Source organism: Thermobia domestica, chromosome 6 (assembly GCF_964235325.1).
Source record: "Thermobia domestica chromosome 6, izTheDome1.hap1.1, whole genome shotgun sequence".
Taxonomy (NCBI): domain Eukaryota; kingdom Metazoa; phylum Arthropoda; class Insecta; order Zygentoma; family Lepismatidae; genus Thermobia; species Thermobia domestica.
In genome coordinates, this window is record NC_137459.1 from 261149997 (window position 1) to 261165620 (window position 15624).

The window sequence follows — 15624 nt, forward strand, 5'->3', positions numbered from 1 at the left end:
TCTCGTTGAATACGTTTTTCATATAGTTAGTTCAATGTTTAAGTTAAAGTAAATATACCATAAGATAGATAAAACATTGACAAATAGAATACATGTTAATTTATGTCTATTACATTATAAGGATTTTCGTAAGGAAGCAATTTTTCTTAGGTGGACCTCATTTGCCGCAAGTATCTTATTATTATTTTCGAGCGGCGATAAGAAAGAAAAAAAAATGTGGGGATTATGAAAAAAAATGGGTTTAAGATCTTAAAGGGTTTAGACGTTTCGTATTCCCTACATGCCAACAAATTGTTTTTTTTTTCTATGTCTAACCGTCCGTTTTGTTCTGATGTGCACTCATGTCCAAAATTATTGCTGCATGTCTATAAATATGTTGTTGTCGGAATATAATTTGATAACGAGTTCGTTCCCGATTTCTTACAATGTTAGTATGTGTGTAATCGACAAAGACATGTATGTGGTAAATTTTATATTAAAAGATCAGTAAATAAGAACAATCAAACGAAAACAAAACTTTCTTGTCCATTTAGCAACATTTTGTTTTACTCATTCTAATTTTCGAATTTATAATTCTTTTACTATGCAATTTACCACAAATATATATTTCCCGATTATACACATAGTATCAGTATTAAAAGTACCCTGCTAAATCATTATCAAATTATATTATTGCAAAAAGACAGGTATAGATGTGAGATAATCATTTTGGACATGAGTGTACATTCGCCTAAAGGTCAATCTGTTCAGAATATCGAGATCGAAATTTACGATTCTCCACGTGGTTTCTAAATTTTTTCCTTCCCCAGAAAAAATACTGAATGGCATAATAATAATAATAATAATAATAATAATAATAATAATAATAATAATAATAATAATAATAATAATAATAATAATAATAATAATAATAATAATTTCTCGAGAACGATTCTAATGTTTTGTTCATTTTCCATAAGTCAATATTTCATTAAGAACTCTATATTATTGTATCAGTAATTTCCATGGAAAAAAAAATCAGGAAGGATAGTTTACTCTTGAGGCGAGCTTCTTTCGGACCATTAAAAAAAGGCATTTTTTTTTCATATTCCGCTAGTACACCTACAAATTATTTTTTTATGGAAAAAATCATAATGGTAGCTTACTCTTGACCTGAGTTTCCCGAACGATTTTCTCAAAATAATAATAATAATAATAATAATAATAATAATAATAATAATAATAATAATAATAATAATAATAATAATAATAATAATAATAATAATAATAATAATAAATAAAAAAAAGACTCAGCACTTATGATTATATTTCATAAATACATCTGTTAAAAAACTTACTACATGGCATAAACAATTTTCATTGGAGAATTCACAGGATAGTTTATTCTACTGAGTGAGTTTTTTTCGGGATTTTCTCAGAAATGACAGATAATTTTCTTCATATTAAGTAAATGAACAGACCTACATTACAAAATAAATTATTGTTCATAAAGAAAACAGTTACAAGAGGTAGATTACTCTTGGACAAGAATTTTCAAGAACAATTTTCTCAAAAACAACTCACGCAATTTTGTTCAGCTTTATTAAAGAAATATTGCATTAAAAGCTTACAGCATGGCAAAATCATTCAAGCTATAGTGCAATATACGAACGATACTAATTGAAGGTAACGCAACATATTGCGCCTATTAGCACACGATTATATTTATTAGTTAGAGTAGGGAAAAGTTTTATTGAGTTTACATGGCGACACATTATTAAAATAATTTTCACAAGTGATACGAAAACAACCACCAATGGATTTTTTTAAAAATAACTTTTAACACATAAGTGCGGTATACTATTATATTTACCTCATTTTAAACGCACAGGCGCAACGTATTTAAATAATTCGAATGTGCTAAAAAAATAATAAGTTAATATTCTTTGCTATGCTACTTTGAGGAAAAATCTCCCCCCCAAAAAATATGGTTTGAAGTTCAATGATCCCTTCCAGCGATCAGAAGTAAAAATAAATAAATAAAAAAATAAGATCTGAATTATAACACCAACATACTCTAGGTGCAATTGGATCCAGACCGCATGCATTTTAAAGACTCTATTAGTTGAGCTGAGGTTAGTTGCAAGCTTGTTTATGATGAATTGTCATTTTAATATTTTATTCTGTGTAATAGCATTATATATATATATATATATATATATATATATATATATATATATATATATATATATATATATATATATATATATATATATATATATATATATATATACGTATGTGTATGTGTGTGTTTTTTTTTTTTTTTTTACCTCTTCGACTGCGTTTATACTTAATACATTACTAACCAATATAGTAATATTGAATAATCGGACAATTTGTTACTTCGTATTTACGACGAATCAAACAGCAAAGAACCATAGAAGAAAACCTTGAATTTCATTTCTATAAAACTTAAATGGAGCTGAACAACTTTTATAAATCTGCGATGAGTTAGTCCTCTCTGCATATGAGGCGAAAATCTTGTGTCAGAAATCGCATTAAGGAAATCCAGTTTCATTTCAAATCTTGTGTGAAGTTTCTAAGACTTCTATCTTCGACAAATATATATATTTTTTATCTTCTCCGTAGGAATCCTCGCGTTCTTTTCTTGCCATTTCATAATTTTGAAGGTTGGCATCTAGTTCATCTTCCCTCTTCAGTGTCATCACAGAGAATCGCTGTGCTGCTGCTTTGACAGATGATTCCATGCGGCAATCGACCTGGAGGCCCTTGAGATGAATGAGAGGCAAGAAGGGGAAGGTGAGTGGTTGAGACTCCAATTCCCAATATCTAGAAAGCTTTTCTACCAATAAGAAGAAGGGTTTTCGCGTAGTGGGAAGAGGCGTCTCTATTTTCGTCGTTCTAAGCCTTGTTCAAAACTCTTCCTTGCTTCAGCTGTTTCCATAATCGGGAGGACTTATCCATCTGGACCAGGCGCCGCATTGTCCATGGTAACATCAATACGAAGTGAACACTGTTGGCGTCACCTGGTAAAAGAACGGCCGTCAGGTGGTGGACCAGGTTTCAAACCATGTCAATAGAAGGAGAGATGCCACTCCAGATGGAAAAGATAACAGATGCGCTAAGATGAGAATTTACATGGTGAATAATTCAGTAATTACAAATAAGTAAGAAAATTACGTTCTTTCTCGCGCTTCTTGCTAGAAAACGTTATCTAACATCATCACATATTTCTGTAACACATTTTAAAATACTGAATCAATTTACATTAACAGAGTACTGAATAATGGTGAAATACACATTCCTACGCCACTAGAACCCTGAACTTGTTCAAGCAATGCGGTTACTGTTGTTTTGAGGCTACTCACCTTTGATTCGCATAGTATGACTACCAAATCAGCGATTCTCTAAACCAGACATTCTCAAAATATTTCATATAATGGCAAATTCCTCTTATCACACCCTCTTAAAATATAATCCTGCAGGTAATTTCTGGTTTGTAATACACATTTTTCTTCATATTATTGTTGCTTATCACTTCTATTGTATATGTCTGTAAGAATTATATAGCAACAATAATAGTTTGACAACAAGTATCGAATATATATATAAATAAATAAATAAATAAATATACATATATATATATATATATATAGATATATATATAGATATATATATAGTTGATTTTGAGTGTAACGTGCCTTTGAGCAGCGAGGCTATATGAGACGGACCCACTGATTAACATTGAATCAGTACCACATGAGCTCCCACCGGAGATCGAACCCGTGTGCTTCACGACCAAAAAAACTAAAGCAAGTTATTCCTCGCACTAAGATAAGGAAGAAAGTTCATATGAACCTTCAGAGCTTGGTCAGGAGTGCATAGTTTCAAAGCTAGGGCTATCTAAATCCGTAGGAAAATAAATTTTGGAGGTGAGTTACTAAAAGTAGTAGTAGTAGGTAGTAGGTACTTATCTGAAGCGGCATGTTATTGTCTTAGACTTGTAATCTGATCTATCAAAAATGCAAAATACTGAATTTTTCAACGGCGGCGCATGAGAGTGCTCACAGGAAGTGGTGGTCCCGGGTTTTTCGTTTGGAATACAAATTCAATTCATGACAAATGATTAGTAGCAAGTAATACAAAGCTGTTGACAGACCATTGATATTTTGAACAGAATGAAGAAGATTCGGTTGCTAGGGCTCGAAGCCAACGGTAGGTCATGGCCTTATTTGTAGTGGATTCGGTACTGAGAAATGTTATAAAACCATAACAAGTGCAGCAACCAACATACGGAAATCGGGAGCATAATCCAATATTCCCAACGCAGGCACTCTTTAGTGATGAAATGCCCTTTACAAAATATATTGTGTTGAATAGTCCGAATAGTCATGGTTTAGACGAGGGAAATCCACACGCCGTAATACATATTGGCCACCATGCACACTTACAGTGATTGTTGGTTTTATTTTGGGAGACTACCACATTGGTTCATATATTTTATCAGTTCGATTAAATGGACAGTTTTATCGTTATTTCTTGGCAAACGTTTTACCAGAACTCTTGAAGGAGATTCCTCTAGAACATCGGCAGCGCATTTGGTTCCAACATGAAGAAGCGCCGTCACATTTCTTACATCACGTGCGGGAGTACCTGGATTATGTGCATTGATAGGACGGGGATGGATTCTGAGAAATGGATAGTTAGAGGCGGTCCCGTGAGATGGCCCCCTTATTCACCGGATCTAAATCCATTAAACTTTTTTCTAAGAGGCTATTAAATTCCTGGTATACTAAACACCTGTGCGGTCTGAAAATGAGCTAGTTGCAATAATTGTTGCCCCTAGCCATAGCATTAGAGAGGCACTACATACATTAACGTATTGGTGACTCGCTGCGTCACCGTTGTAATGTCTATATTGACGTCGAGGGAAGGCCGCGGCGTTTTGAACAACTTCTTTAGAGGTGCACATAATTTTATCACTTACATATGCAGGATATCCTCATTTCATTACTGTTGTTTGTTGTTTTATTGTTACACAGTATATTACTATTGTTATACATTATTATTATACAGTTGACACATTAAGCCCCATCTGGCCTCTAGATCGCCTTCTCATTAACGTATTTTATTGAGATTTTGCATACTTAGGACAAACGATTACGTCCGAGAATGACTGGGAATACCTCTTACGCCTTCTACGGAATCGCTTGCACACTGGCCGCACATTACTGACAGATGCATTTTATAACTTAGGCCTATGCATGAATTCTTCTATGTATATGGTTATAGACAGCCAGATCTGCGGTTTGTCGTGTTCGAAATAAAGCTTGTTGCATTTTTTAACCGTTTTTGACCCTGCCCTAGATAGAGGTAGATTTCTTACTACACTCATTCTGTTATAGTCTTATTACCTTTCTCAGTTTTGATACCACTACGAATAAGGTCATGACCTACCGTTGGCTTTGAAGCTGTTGTAAACCCTATGAATCGAACCGATGATCTTTTTATTACAAGGCGGATTGTGATAGTATTAATCCGTTGTGGTTTCAAATATTTATTGTAATGAACAAGCCTTTTTGGAATATTCTCATCATTGAATTCAGCCACCTGTGATGACAACTAGTTATTCTTTGTCGTTTTCACTTCTTCTGCGCCTAAGCGGTTGCCGCCCAGGAATAGCCAGGATGTCTTCAGGTGGCGAAAAACATTTAAGACCCTAAGTGTCCCTAAGTGTAAGGTCTGCATTGCACTGTGTGATAGAAGATCTAATTCCTCCCAGCCAAGAAGAAAAAAAGGGTAATCTACACATTTTGGATGCTTTATCTGTCATCTCTGAACAATCTGATTAATTTTCGAACCCTACACATTTTTTGTTACCATATCTGGTCGTAAAGATGTTCTTTATATATATATATATATATATATATATATATATATATATATATATTAACCTCACACAACGAACCGTACAGACTGATATGGTAAATGTACAGAAGGTATGCCAGGAACATACGAGTGCACTCATTCTCAAAAGCAAACAAACTTGCAAATAGTGTCCGCAAACGGACTTTACAAAAAAATATTTAAAAAAGTATCTAAAAAGTGTTGAAGATTTAATGAACTGACTACTTCGTTATGATATTCTTAAGTGCAGTCCAGCATGCACAAAATAATAATAATAAAACATGTTCTGAGTCATGCGAGTGTGAACAGAACGTTAAGAGTTAATGATGAGAGTTTAGTGTAACGAAAACCCTTGTACCTTAGTGCAGATTAATTGAAGTACATGTTAGTAGCCTCGTAACACAGAAGATGAAGGGACATAATGAAACATTTTCAAACATATGTCTCGGAAAACTCAATGATTCTCAAGAACTCTCCCAATCCCACTCTCTTCTGTCTAAGGGACATACTTGCCTCTCTTCGACTAACATTTTCATTGTAAGAACTTTATTCCCCGTCTTGAGGCGCATTTTCAAATAATACGTACATTAAAAAAAAATAAATAAATAAATAAATAAAATGCATGTAAGTTTAGTGATTTCGTTCCGCATATTTCAGATAAAAAATAAAAGTAATATTTGTAAAGTTTATCTCAATTCTCTTAGCATTTTACTGGTGGAATTTATGCAAGTCAATTGTGTGATCGTATCCAATATGTCAATTGTCCCTATATACCAAGTATCGTGTCTCTTCATCCAGCGATACAAAAATGTTCTCTTCCCTCTTTCAGGTTCTGTATTTATCGTAATAAGTTCATGAAAGCGAATATATATGAAACGATGATTGCAGAAAGAACCTGAGTCTGAGTCACATTTATTTATGTTGCATGAAATTGGTCTACGAGCATTGTCCGATTCTTTACAAGAATACGTACGGTAACTTTCTGCATAAAAAGTACCAACGTTGAAGGCTTTACAACATTGGGAATGTCACATTCAAGTGTGTTGTCTGAAACCAGAGTGAACTAACCACGTTTTCGTGTTGTGGGAAATTAGCTTTCAGAGAAACAGTGATATTTTTTTTTCGAACAGCTACCACTGGGAAATGGACTTAAAGTGACTGTTGTGTCATTTTCTTACTTTATTGTGGCATAGTTTTTTTTTTTTTTTTTTTTTTTTTTGTGGAGCACCTATAAATCAAATTATGGCATGCTTATACTCAGATATAAGCGAAGATGTAGTCAGTTCACTCTGGTTTTATACAGCTGAAATTATCTACACATATATAAAACAATGTGTGTTTCTGTACATACGTGTGATTGTCATTATATTTTCTCATAAGAAGGAGTGACCTAAAGCTAGTAAACTTTGTACACAGGTAAATCCTTGTTAGATCTAGTCACGTACAGAGATCACTAATTATTATCTGCTCGAGGGAGTGGAATTTGCATGTGTGAGAAGACGCATTCATGTTAAGAGAGAATATCTGGGACGGCGAATATTAGTTGTGGTGGTGGATTTTAGTTAAGCGATTCTCTAAGCAGCAAGGTTATATGAGACGTGCATCTTCAGCTTTTAATTTATTGTACATGAAAACAGGTTACGCCTTTTCCCGTGCTCCTCGTATTTATTTTCTTACTCAGACAGTCATAGCATGTAATTCAGTGATTTCAGTTTTATGCTGTGTTTTGAAAGGTGAATCATCGAAAAGAATGAACAAGTTTTTTAGTAAATAATGAATTTGATATTCGAACGTTTGTGTGGAGGGGATATGGTGGTTCTGTGCTAGAGTGTTTAGATCTCGTGCAATTCCGCCCACTGTAAGCTTGTGGTAGTCAACAATGTGTCAACCGGTTTTCACGGACACTCCTGTTTCTTCCCACATTCTCATTCCACCAGTTATTCCATCACCATTCGCTTACCTTAACCACCTCTTTATCTCAGCCTAGAAAGCATAATCAGAAGACATTGAACTGAAATAGTTTGTCTCAAGATTCGAACTGCTGTGAAATCTACTCTGTACGATTCTTACGAAAAACAAACATTATTTCCTGAAAAAAATATAAAAACAAACGTTATTTCTATATTACTGTTGGATTTCTGGTAACGGAACTTTATAATGTTAGGTTATTTTCTTACAAAGTTTAGAACTCCACATTTTTATTTGTTCTCCATTTATTTTTCTTCTTCTCTCGCCTTCCCCCCCCCCTCTCTCTCTCTCTCTCTTTCTGGCTCATTTCTGAACCTCTGTGTAATATACATCTATTGGTTTCATTTTTTCAGTGTGTGTTTCAGTTTCTCCCTAAATCAACTTATGAATCTTGTTTCGTCTCGGTTTTGTTATTTCATTTCATCGATACTAATGCATGCGTAGTTTGAAATTTGAATTGCGTTCATGTTGTTAGCTAATTTTAGTTATGGAGAGAAGAAAAGAGGAGAGCGAGTGAGTCTCTTTACCAGACACGATTATGGGATAATAAGATGTATATTGGGTGGCCTAGCTGCACGGCGTTAATGTCCCTATTTTTTGATGAGGAGTGTACAAGGGTGTATACAAAATTCCAGGACAGTGCTCATAACATGCAAACCGCTTGCAGTTCACGAGTTTCCCGCTACGATGTGATGCGGTGGTGTTTTGTGAGCCAGTGTGCCGAGTAGCGTGGTTTGAAGTAGAAGCGTTTGACTGTTGCACGTGTTTTAGTGTGTTTGTTGCATTAGCCGTCTGCGCTTTTTTCTTATCTCTGCGGTATGGCGGAAGTTGAAGAACAAAGGGTGTGCATCAACCTCTGTGTGCCATTGGATAAAATGGGAAGCGAAACTTATGAAATGTTGGAACACGCTTTTGGTGATTCGTGCATGTGCCGTAGCCGAGCATTTGAGTGGCTTGGACGTTTCAAGAAAGGCAGAACATCGACTGCTGATGATGATCGATCGGGTAGACCGTGCACGGCAAAAAAAAAAAACCCTTAAAAGTTGAAGAAGTGAGGGCTGCTGTGAACAAGGATCGTCGACGTACCGTACACGATATTTGTGCAGAGGTTGGAATGGGATATGGAACTTGTCAGTGAATTCTCACTGAACAGTTGAACATGCATCGCATTGAAGCGAAGTTCGTGCCGAGTGTGTTGACCCAGGATCAAGAAGACTGTCGAGTACAGATAAGTGAGGAACTGATGAAGCTGTGAAAAACGATCCGACGCTTCTTGTCAACGTCATTACAGGCGACGAGAGCATCGTTTATGCTTAGGACCCATAAACTAAACTGCAGTCTTCTCAGTGGAAGTTTCATTGGTCTCCAAGACCCAACAAAGCACGCATGGAAAGAAGCAAATTGAAGACGATGCTTACTTGTTTCTTTGACCAAGAGGGGATCGCACACCGGCAATTTGCCCCACAAGGAAGCACTGCCAATGCAAACTTCTACTGTAATGTCCTAAGAAAGTTGCACGAAAATGTGCTTTTCAAAAGGCCACAGAAATGGCATAAAGGTAACCTCATTCTCTACCACGACAATGTACCTGCACACCGTTCCTCTAAAGTAGCACAGTTTCTGGCTAAGAACAATATGACAGTGGTTCCCCATACACCATACCCACCTGACCTTGCCCCCTGTGACTTTTTTTCTTTTCCCCAAGCTGAAGCTTCGGGTAAAGGGGCGAAGATTCGACACCATTTCAGAAATTTAAGAAGAACCGCAGCAGATACTTGACACTATTCAAAAAAAAAAATGCTTCCACAAATGCTTCCACCCATGGCAGAAACGCTGGGCAGCTGCATTAATGCAAAATGTGAGTACTCTGAAGGTGATTGAGGAATTTAACTTCAAAGGAAAAAAACTTTCATTTTACAAATTCAGTCCTGGAACTTTTGGACACACCCTTGTATTTATGCTACTAGACTGGGTGAAAAATCACCCTCTCGCCTCTATCTGACACTGAATTAAATGTCAAAACACTATTCTCAACACTTGGCCACATACTGCAAGGAAAGAAAGGAGAATACCAGGGGTTACAAGAAACTAGGTGATGATACCCGATAGTAGCACGCTACTAAAGCAAACTCTGAGCGAATTTTCACCTGTCTAGTAATGGATGGTTAAACTACAGTGTCTTCTGAAGGTGGAGGCTTTCATTACTGCATTACAGTTGTAATTAACCCATATATGCCCTTATCTTTTTTGTTTTGTATTTTGATTTATTTTGGAAACTAAACAATTTCCGATTTACTCTTGGTGAATTTAGTGTCATTTCTTTTGCAGATCTCCCATTGGCTAATAATGGTACTGTGTCGAAAACGACCCGGGGGGCAAATATATAAGCTTTAGCAATAACAAAATAGGTAAGTGGCTGTTTTCGACCCCTGGGTTTATATGGGTTAACCTGTCATTTTTACTGCAACGAAGCTGTAACCATAAAATATTCTCATAATTATAACTATATTATAGAACATATTCAGAATTTTGCTGCAAATTCCTCGAATTCGTAAATTATTAAATCTGATGCTTTTGTCATGGAAAATTATGGATTACATACACCAATATATAACATATATTAGCTACGTTGTTTTACATAAAAAGGCATCAATGATACTATTTGGAAAGCTCTTGAAGTACACAATAACGATTGTTTTAGGTTCATTTTTTTTCGTATTCTTATCGGTTACGAAGATATTTGATCTTAAACATAAAAAAATCAGAATATGGAGTGAGCCATTCAGTTTTTCACTTCATGGTTGATATTTCGAAACGGTGGCAACAAATAAAAGCATTTTGTCTTAGAAAACAATACCCAATGTATCATAGGTGGCGCAAAGCAAAGTTCTTATCTTAAAATGACTTATAATAATTTGAAATTTGAGAAACGAGTTCGGCTGGCAGCCATCTTTATAACTTCATGTTTCCGTTTCGTTAAACTGAATTCCTTGGATCTTTTAGTATGTTTATGTGCAAAGACAGTATAATTGATGCTGAAACTTTCAGCCTTGTTATTCCAAATTTACACCTTCAGGTTTATTTTACTGGGTTAATAATGATCATAGTATTCGACAATGTAAAGTGAATGCACATTATTGCCATCCGTCCTATGCATCCGTCTTATTTGCATTATTGGTATTGTAGAGGCCCCCAAGACTGTAATGTTTGCAATATTATAGTCCTTAGTTTGTAGCACTGAGTAACAAATTAAATATTATGGACATTGTAGGAAGTGAAATTGAAATATTTTCTAAGTCATCTGAGAAAGAACTATTAAAATTCAATTTTAGTTTGAATTGGTAACACTTCTAATATGACGGTATTACAGTGTGTGCCAAACAATTTCCCTGTGTTTGCACTGTCGTACACAATTTAATCATCTTTTATGTATTAATTTGTAAATTGCAATATTGTATGCATTAATTATGTATGTGTCCACTGACGAAAATTAAAATCCCAACACCAAGATATATTTAAACTACATGAATCAAATTTATCCAGAATATTCACCTGCATGTTTTATTTCAGTGATAGAAGTCACAAGGTTACAACTCCAAGGACGCGCTTGTACTGCCATGTAAACGCGGAATGAGTGGAGCCATTAGACACATGCCGCGCTGGTGAGAAGCAGTAGTGTCATTGTGCTAGTCTACGTTAACGCGTGCTACGAGTATACAGAACGCGTCGAAGAACAACAACGAACTGTATCGGCAGTTAACGTAGTTCGAACGGGGCCGCGTGGTAGGGCTGCGAAAGGTTGGATTTTCATTTCGTGACATTGCAGCAAGAATCGGTCGAGACGTTTCCACGGTTGGCAACATTTGTCTCGGGAAGGCACTACTTCCAGAAGACCGGGTTCCTGGCCTTCCCGGTCCACTGGAGAAAGAGAGGATCGACGTACTCGCAGGATGATCCTGGCGGATCGGAGGGCATCTACAGCCGAAATTCGAACTGCAGCGACACCTGGCGTCAGTACAAGAACTGTTGTGAATTGTCTAGTGCAGTGTGCTCTCTTCTCTTGATGTCCTGTGGAGTGTCTGCCGCTTACTCCTACCCACCGTCAAAAGCGTCGACAATGGTGTAGCGAGAGAGTCCATTGGAGGGAAGAATGTAACTCTGTGGTATTCACGGACGAGAGCTGTTTCTGCCTCGGTACGAGTGATGGACGTACACCAGCCAGGAGGTGGCCTGATGAACGTTTGTTGACAAGTTGCATTAGTCGTCGTCATACCGACCCGACTCCGGGCATTATGGCATGGGGAGGGATTTCGTATGACCATATAACCCCACTAGTGATTATTCCTAACACCGTGACAGCGCACGTCTACATTACACTGATGATCGAACCTGTTCATGAACGATGTGGAAGGTGGTATGTTTCAACAAGATAACGCACATTCCCATACCACAGCTGCAACTCTACGTGCTCTTCAAGATGTTAACGTGCTATCTTGGCAGGCAAGATCTTCACATTTGTATTTAATAGAACATGCGTGGGACGTATGCGACGACGTTTCCAAACCCATCCTCAACCAGCAACGACCATCGCCGATCTGGCCTTACAGGTGCATCAGGCGTGCAATGCTATCCCACAAGATGATATCCGACACCTCTACAATCGATTGTCTCCTCGTGTGGATGCCTGCATATAACGAGGCGGTAACTACACTGGATACTAAAGACGAATATCGTTCACCTTCGTCTGGCGGTGCACCTGCATTCTGTAAGTTCTGTACGTAAAACTTGAATCAATGTAACAACACATATGCATGATTAGTCCGTGTAAGTTTCATTCACCTAGCATAACTCCTTCTTGATGTTGGGTTTCCATTTCCGTCAGTGTATTTAGTTTGAATAAGCAATAGTCACTTGTGAGAATTGAGATTAGATCAGCTTGAATAGGAGACAATATTCTGAAGAAGTGTTATCATTTACTTCTTTGTGAAATAAGAAATCATTTGTTTTCTATTTTTTTTGGATAACACTGTTATTCTATTGGACTGAATGAGACAGATGTTAATGCAGAATGATGACACATTATAGGAAGAAATGTCAGAACATCGAGAAAACAAACGTCATGTAATATACTGTCCACAACAAGTATCAATACTCATATGTTTATATGCACGTTGAACAGAGAAAACAAACAGATTAGAAACTAGAAATAAATACATGTAAAAATAGAAAAAAAGCAAAAATAATAATAATAAAAAAAAAACTCTTCAAATCAAAATTGAGTGGAACACCAAAGTATGAAGAGTTTTGTGTCGCACATGACTAACAGCAATGATTACGTGATACAATATTTTTTGTGGAATATGGTTTCGTGGGTTTGCTCTGAAAAGAATCACAATGGTTTTCGCGGAATCGAATTCCAATAATAATTCAAAACCGCAGGTTTTTTTTTTATTCCAATAAAATGTTTGAAGGGAGCATGCCACATCAATACAGATATATACAACTTACGGAAGTGAATTTCCAATATGTATAGTTACTAATACATATTTAGGTTCATTGTATAGATTCACTGACTGATTTAATTTAACAAATTATTTATTTTCGTCATATGTACATCCAACAACAAAGTAGCATGTGCATTATCTATCAATACAAACACAAATGGCCTCACTGAGTGTTATTGAACCTTGCGCGGCATAACACTATGAATTCAACTAAATTACAAAGCTATAATTATAGAAGTTTTGTTTATATAAACTTATTTGTTTCTATTATCAACATGCACCTCTCAAGTGTTTACACAAGAACATCTAGGGAAAGTGAGCTGAGGTATTAGAGTATTAGCTTGAAGCACAAGTGTGCGCTTAAATGCAGTTCACATTAATGCGAATACAAACACTCCTCGAATTTGATGCAATTTGAAACCTCTACACTATCATTCAAAGACTATGTGGACAAATATTGGGCGAACTTGAAGTCAGTTAATTACAAAACGGCTGATCTGATCACTGAAATATACACACTGATAGTGATGTCTGAGAGGAGGCTGTGACATGGGAAATCAAATGTAGAGTGGCTTTTAAAAAAATGTATATTCGTGGACGTTCTGAAACCAAATCTGACATTTTATTTTCTATTGTTGTTTAATCCCGAAAACGTGATTATAGTATAAATAATTTTGATAATAAAAAAAAATATGTACAGCTCTGCAGAGGAGGTACATACAATCTACCTTCGCCAAGTAAAGCTCAGGAGTAAATCAATTCGTGAAGACGCACTCAATGCTGCAACTCACGCTAGTAATGATTGAGTTAACACTTATATACACCATGTAATCAAAAGTATGTAGCTCCTCACATAACCTTGGGACGTATGTAGCTCACATAACCGTGGGACGTAAAATTTAAAGATTTCATTTGTATTTTGAAATAAGATCTGCGCTCATATTGTTAGCTAATTTTAATATAGGAGAGAAGAAAGGAGGAGAGAGAGGGGGTATCTTTACCTGACATGATTATGGGATAAAATGTGTGTATTGGGTGGCCTAACTGCAGGGCGTTAGCTGTCGCAATTTTTTTGATGCGGAGTGTACCAATCACCGGCTTTAGTCAAAATAACAGCAATATTCCCGGCCAGGTTGGTCAAAAACCGGCCAGTTGGCAACCCTATTTGGCCACTACAGGTTCATTAAAAAAAAACAGCCGGGTATAACGATTTTTTTTTATCTCGATATAAATGAGTGAAAGTGTGATATGTTGCAGATGTCGTGATCCTGAGAAAAATGATCTAGGGCTTTCCAGGGCTTTGTTTTATCCCGTGAGATGAGCATGTGAATATGGGCTATGCTTAAATGATGCTCACCGTTACCCTTCCCATCCCTTTCCGGGTTGTGGGATGTGAATTTTCAGGGTTTCATACAATTCTACCAAAATTCCAGAGTATCCTCACCTTCTGCTGTTTTTTTTTTTTTTTTTAATGTGGCTCCGTAATTGCCAAATGGTCACTGATAGGTGGTTGTGACCATGATACTTTTTCTCAGGATCGCAATATCTAAAACATATCACGGTTTCAAGCAATTCCACCGAAATCCAGAATAACGTTGCCTTCTGCTGTTTTCAAAAATGTGGCCCTGTAGTGGCCAAACGGTCAATGATTGGTGGTCGTGCTTACTGAAACTTTTTCTCGGGCTCACAATATCTACAACATATCAACGTTTCTGTCACTTTTACCGAAATCCAGAGTGTCGTTATCTTCGGGTGTTTTCAAAAAATGTGTCCTGTAGTGGCCCAACGGTCAGTGATTTGTGGTTGTGCACGTTGAGACTTTTTCTTAGGAACATCATATCTACAACATATCACGGTTTGAAGCAATACCATTGAAATCCAATTTCCGTAAGGATTGTGCGAGGCCCTTTGTCATTTCGAATGGGGCATTGCCTCTGCAACCCTTTTCTCGCAAAAGCGACAAAACCCGTATATTTTTTTTATTTTGAAGTCATCTTTGCAGCGGAAGATTTTCATTTGTTTAAAGTGGCCTTTTAATCACGAGAACCATTTTCTGAAAAGGGGCACTTTGCCCCTTAAACCTATTTTCCGAAAGAAACAAAAACAACAAAAAATACGTGTCGATTCATTTTCAGTCTAGTATATATGTGCCAAGTTTGAAGAAAATCGGATGACGATAAACCATTGTGAAGCTATCTCATTTACACTTTCACTTTTAGGACCTGACGGGGTTTTGTCCCAAAGT